This window comes from Macrobrachium rosenbergii, chromosome 48, assembly GCF_040412425.1.
Source record: "Macrobrachium rosenbergii isolate ZJJX-2024 chromosome 48, ASM4041242v1, whole genome shotgun sequence".
NCBI classification, from domain to species: domain Eukaryota; kingdom Metazoa; phylum Arthropoda; class Malacostraca; order Decapoda; family Palaemonidae; genus Macrobrachium; species Macrobrachium rosenbergii.
Window position 1 is genome coordinate 3,691,287 of NC_089788.1, and position 6,532 is coordinate 3,697,818.

The following is a 6,532-nucleotide window of genomic DNA, read 5'->3' on the forward strand; positions in this document are numbered from 1 at the left end:
GGTGGCATATTGCAATTTCGAAAATTTTGCAGATACTGCAAATGGGACCCCCTAAATACTTGTGGAAAGCATCGACGAATCATCCTGAAACTGCAGTCACTTGTGTATTAATGTTTCACGAGCCCAATAGGTAGCATATTGCAATTTCGAAAATTTTGCAGATACTGCAAATGGGACCCCGTAAACAAAGCATTGAAGAATCATTCTGCAACTGCAGTAACTTGTGTATTAGTGTTTCACGAGCCCAATTGGTGGCATATCTCAATTTCGAAAATTTTGCAAATATTGCAATTTTCCATTTTAGGGCAGAATACAGGAAAATTAGGTTTTGTAAGAACTGTAAAAATGAAACCTAGGAGTAAAATTAATCAAATAACTTCAATAGAACTTATAAAATTAAAAATTATACTTTTAGCATAATAAAAATCCAAATATCGCTTGATGAAAATTAAGAAAAGAAATAATTGTCATGGAACCAACATTTCTAAAGCTTCCCAGAGATGAATCAGCGATTAATATTATATGATTACAAGCTTCCTTATACTCTTAATTAACAAAACTTTAAAAATATAAAAAAAATCAAAGGAATCGTAGTTTTAGAACGTAAGCTGTTACGCAAACAGGTAAAAAAAAAATATAAAGTGTCAAAATTTTAATATTAGAAATTATCCATTGAAAACATATAAGGTTGTTGCATAATATTAACATAAACCACGTTCTGTGTTTTAGCAGTTATTTGCAAGACAAACTTGACTCAAATATATATTTTTGATAAAAAAAAAATAATTTTTTTGGACTTGATAAATGCTTACCCTTCGTTCGTTCTACATCATTCTGGTGTGTAGCCACTGTTCAATAACTGTGTAACACTTTTGGTGTAATTCAGCAACCGTTAACTTCCCCAGTTTTTGATAATCAGCATCCACTTGTATCCCTACAAACCATTTTACAATCTCGCTTTGATGTGCAAGCATGCAATATAAAAGTGGTTATATGAACATTACAATAAACATTACGAAAAGGTGACGTAACTCCTTCGTTAAGCAGCGTAAGAGAATCTATTCCTCTGATCAATCCTTTTAGTGGATTTTACAATCAAACGCCACAAAGAGATTATAACTACTTAGGGTTTTAAAAACCCCTTTTTCAACATTTTTCCCCTCCGGAGATTGTGAAAACCTGTGTATTTAACCAACATTGTTATGGATCATTATATCACCATTACCTTTTGCCATGGTATCTGTATTTAATATACTAAACCCTTTCCACCACCCAATCTTCGGACTGTGAACTGAAGATGCCCGTGTAAATAGCTTCCTAATGATTAAGTATAAGCTTTTAAAGTTGTTATACGCAAATGACAATATTTAAAAAGAATGAACTTGCTCATAATGAGTACTGATTATTACCGATCATAGTCTATGCAAGATTATGTAGCTTGGTTTCTCTCTTTTTAGGGTCTGTCTGTTTCACTCGAGGGGTTTCTTATTTTTTTTTTTGTCCTTCTTCGCATTTTAATCTCTTCTAAGGTGAAATAAATGAAGTATTAACTAAGGTCTTTGAATTTATTACCCTCATAAAAACGGCAAGATTGTCTGATATGTCATTCAAGAAAGTGTCTGTCAGTGGTATCACTGCATACACACTTAAGAACTATATAAATCACATGAGCATATCACCAAAGTTTGATAGACAAAGTAAGACAGATGACAAAAGGATCGATAGGGGAAGAACAGTGTGAGTTTGGACATTGAATAAGGTGCCTGGATCAAGCGTGTATAATGAAACATGTGAGAAGTGGCATACACAGATCTAGAACATACATATGATAGGACTGACAGACACATAACATGGAGGAAGGTGTTAAGAATGTTTGTTATAAAAGATATATTGGGAACGATCAAAGATTTTATGGGAACGAAACCTGTTAAAGTTTTAAGATAGGAAAGTGACTGGTTTGGTGCAAAAGTGGGACTGAGGCAAGGGTGTTTTATATTTCCATGACCGTTTAGACCAAATCTGACAATTCTCACCAGAGTTACCTATGTAATGATGGAAATTATGTCTTCTTTTAAGCTCTGTTCTATTTTTTTAAGCATTAAAACAGTATTAAGTTATGATAGGTGCACAGACAGAATGAAGACTCAGTCTTATAATTCTAATTGCATTGAAATATGTAAATTCCATTCAAGGAACATCAAGGTTTTGCTCAAATGAAAGAATAATCTCGCCTCTGTTGTCTCAACCAAGACTTGGCCTCTGAAATCAAGGCCAGAAAGCACCAGACAGTCAAAGAACCAGTCACTGCGCTCCGAGGACTAGGCCTAGGCCTGATGAACCCCTCCTCGAGGCAAAAGTCAGCGGCCTCTGGACCTCTGACACTGCAGTAAACATCTACCCAAAAGCAACATTGCAATGAAAAAGCTACAATAACACAGATCTCAGAGAAATGTACAGAGGGTGGTACACTAACTGTACCACCAAAGATGGCCACATTCTTTCTTGTAAGGTTAAAGAAGTACAAGGTGAATCACAACAAGGGGTACAATCTACAAATGTACGCTCAATCAGTAATTATGAAGATGCTTCAGCGCTGAGAATTAGCCAACCCATGGAATGTGACAATCCCATCACAGAAAAATTCTGCCCCAGACAGTCTGGAAGAAAATCGAACAGCCACTATGGCTGGAAAAACTGAATCCAGGTAAAAAAAAAAAAAAAAAAAAGTCACAGGTAAAAAAGTCAGAAAAAGTTACAGGAAAAAGGTCACATTAATCTTTCCAAGGGTTTTAACCCCGTATTTATCCATCTTTGCCGCGTGTTTAGTACAAGGTCGTTGGGGATTACCTTAAAAACATAAACAAAAAACCGTAAATATCATAAAGATAACGACCCCCAAGAAATATTGTGAATTTTTCCCTGTAACTTTATTACCGGCCACTAAAAATTAATGTGACTTTTTTCCTAGCCAATATTGTTATTTTTTCCATTGGCTTTATTTCCGAGCACCGAAAAACTAGCCACCTAGCCACCTTAACATTTGTTCTTCCAAGAGAAGGATGCATAATATCATGCAAATTGGTGGTATCAATGCCATACAGAAGCAATTTGTACGAGAACAGAATTAAAATAAAAGAAAGAATGGAATATGGTTTGATATGACATACACATAATATATATATATATATATATATATATATATATATATATATATATATATATATATATCAATGAAGAAAACAACACTAAAACTAAAAATAAAAATTTTGTTGAACAACTTTTCAAATTCACAAGGGCTACAAAAAAGTATGACTTGTTTAATTTTCATGACAACTTACGGCAAAGACAGAAATAAAGTGACTCATGCGAGTTGAAATGAGCATGCTACAAAATTAAAAAGGAAATGTGAAAGATATCCTCTATTAATATAAGTTTTTGACTAAGCAATATACAAAAGGGTGCATATAATGCAGTACAGTTGAGATAATTTGGTACTAAACACGGCGGAAGCTCCGCGGGACATCGCGTTTAGGCTAGCACCAGCTTCTTGGAGATTAAATTCTACGAACGAAAGACGGCGAATGTCTCATTATCTCGGTAGATTTCTCAAATTATCTCACCTGGACTGCATTATATACACCATTTTCTGATTGTTTCGCTGAAAAAAATATATTAAAAAAAGATATATCCGTGTGGCCATCCCTCTACATTTAACAAATAAAATAATTGGATTAATAGTTTCTCTTAACATCCTAACAAACATCATCATCATCATTATCACCCATCATTATTGAAGTTAAGTTAATTAGGTTTCGTGTCACGAAATAATTTTCTTACTAGTGACCCCTTTAAACTGTACCAGATTCGTTTTCTCTTTTTCATGACCCGTTTTCTTTCATTAAATATCAACTCGTCTCGATGAAAAAATGTTTATGATACAAAATATGATTCCATATGAATTTTAGATCTGAATTCGTGTGTCAATAAGCTATGGAATGACGATACAGGAAATATATGTGCAAATTTAAAAAAACTAAAGCCCCAAATGAAAATAAATCAAAATGTGTCAAAATGTGTCATAAAAAGAGTTATTGTTATAATATTCGAAAGTGTTTGTACTGCTATGGATAGCAAGTCATATATCATAATTTATTCACATGCTAAAGATCGAGTATGAATTTCTAATTACTTTCTTCATTAACGAACTAGAATGATTTATTATTATAATATATAAACCAAAACAAGTCATTAATTTTGATTCATAACTTAATAAAGGACCAATGTTGATTTATTCTCTAACAGTGAGGGAACTAATAAGTGATTCCTCCTCTATTTTACCAACGTAGTCCCATCCTATGCTCTCTCTCTCTCTCTCTCTCTCTCTCTCTCTCTCTCTCTCTCTCTCTCTCTCTCTCTCTCTCTCTCATTTTACAAGCAGGAGTTTTGTACGTGTTTCATCTACAAATTTTTATGCCTACAAAATTTCGACTGCAAGGATGATTAAAAGAATGCAACGCCAGCCCGAGAATGACATCAATCAAGTGTACTAAGCCTGAGGTAGACTTCAGAACTCAGATCAAGGTACATTTTGATGTACCTTGGTTTCTGCAGCATTTCCTTAACTACACTTCAGGTTTTTTAATTTTTATTTTTCCTTATAGAGGGATTTAACTTCAATCTATTTAAGGACGGGTCATTAGCTCTACGTGAGATATTTCTCGAGAGATCTTAGAAAATGGGATAAGTTTTCTTTGAAGGAAGTGGCAGAAAGTGAACTAAAAAATTGTGCATTAAACTTACGCTGAGAGTTCTTGTACCTACAAAAACGTCAACATAATACAAGGCTTGATATTATCCAATTCTACTTACTGTAAAAAGTAAGTATATTCCTAACTTTAAATTTCACAAACCATCTAATATCCACATGGGAACTCCCGTCTAACTGTAAACCCTCATTTAAAATCTTGATGTCAGTAAATGATCATTATTTTTGCAGTGTATAGAATAGTAAATATGGCTAAACTTATCTAATACGTTTGAAATATGAAAGGCGAATGAATATATTCTTTAGTTTCCTCCACAACTGAGACAATGCGCATGAGAGAGAGAGAGAGAGAGAGAGAGAGAGAGAGAGAGAGAGAGAGAGAGAGAGAGAGAGAGAGGGCCTTGAGTAGCGGGTGTGGGTTGGCAATAATGGCACATTTTATGACATCGGTCTTAAGTGAACCATTAGACTAATCTTCAGACTGTGACCATAAGATATTAGCATTCCGATAAGAACCAACAATTCGCGTTATTACCGATCAACACGAGACGTTGGTCGGCGTAATGAGAATAATTTATGAGTCTCCCTCCTATCGGTTAAATGTGAAATGCATACCGACAATTCGTTCTTCAAACATTGCGACGCCAGAGGATTTAGAATATGAATAAAACGTCCTTTTTTTTTTTTTTTTTTTACCGAGTAAGGGTTATGTGTTCATGCTGACGTCCAGAATTCAAATCGACTTTAATATTAGGAATGTAAAAATGGAATGAGATATAAGATTTAGAGTTTGGGATCTGTGAGGTCATTCAACGCTGAAAGAGAAATTGAGAATAAAAAGGTCTGAAAGGCGTAACAGAAGGAAAACCTCAAAGCAGTTGCATTAAGAATCAATTCTTAGGAAAGGGATGAGGGAAGTAAGATGGAAGAAAGAGAATATGAACGGAGGTGCAGCAAAAGGAATGAAAGGGGTTGCAGCTAGGGGCCTTAGGGACGCCGCAAAAAATCTTGAGTACTGCCTACAGTAATTCAGTATTTGGACTGGGCCGTGCTTATATATAGATCCTGGATCTATTACATAGAATTATTTATTTTAATCAAAGTAAATAAATAGATAGATAAATAAATAAATAAATAAATAAATAAATAAATAAATAAATAAGTTATTTCATGGTATGCAAAATAAAGTAGACTGGTACTCATAGTCACTGAATTAGCACATATAATAAAATGAAATACGTTTTTTTTAAAGGCTCATAACATTAATGTATGTCACATGAGAATATAAGAAAGGATAGTTTACAGGCAATGACCCCATATAATAATAATAATAATAATAATAATAATAATAATAATAATAATAATAATAATAATAATAATAATAATAATAATAATAGCATTCACTTCAATACACAATATTTACACACACAGATAAAAATATACAAATAGTAATCGGCTCTACCCAAACAGTTGCCGATAATAACAGTAACAATTGCATTCATAATAATAACAGTGATAATAATAATAATAATACTGAAATAATAGTAATAATGCAAAATAACGATAATGGAAAAAAACAGCCAACAATTATCATTGATTTGGAGATCATGAGAGGTTACAGAATTCAGATATAGTTTGCTAATAATAATAATAATAATAATAATAATAATAATAATAATAATAATAATAATAATAATAATAATAATAATAATAGTTTCTCCCATGGTGCAAAAAAAGAAAAAAAACACCATTTATATTTTACTTTCT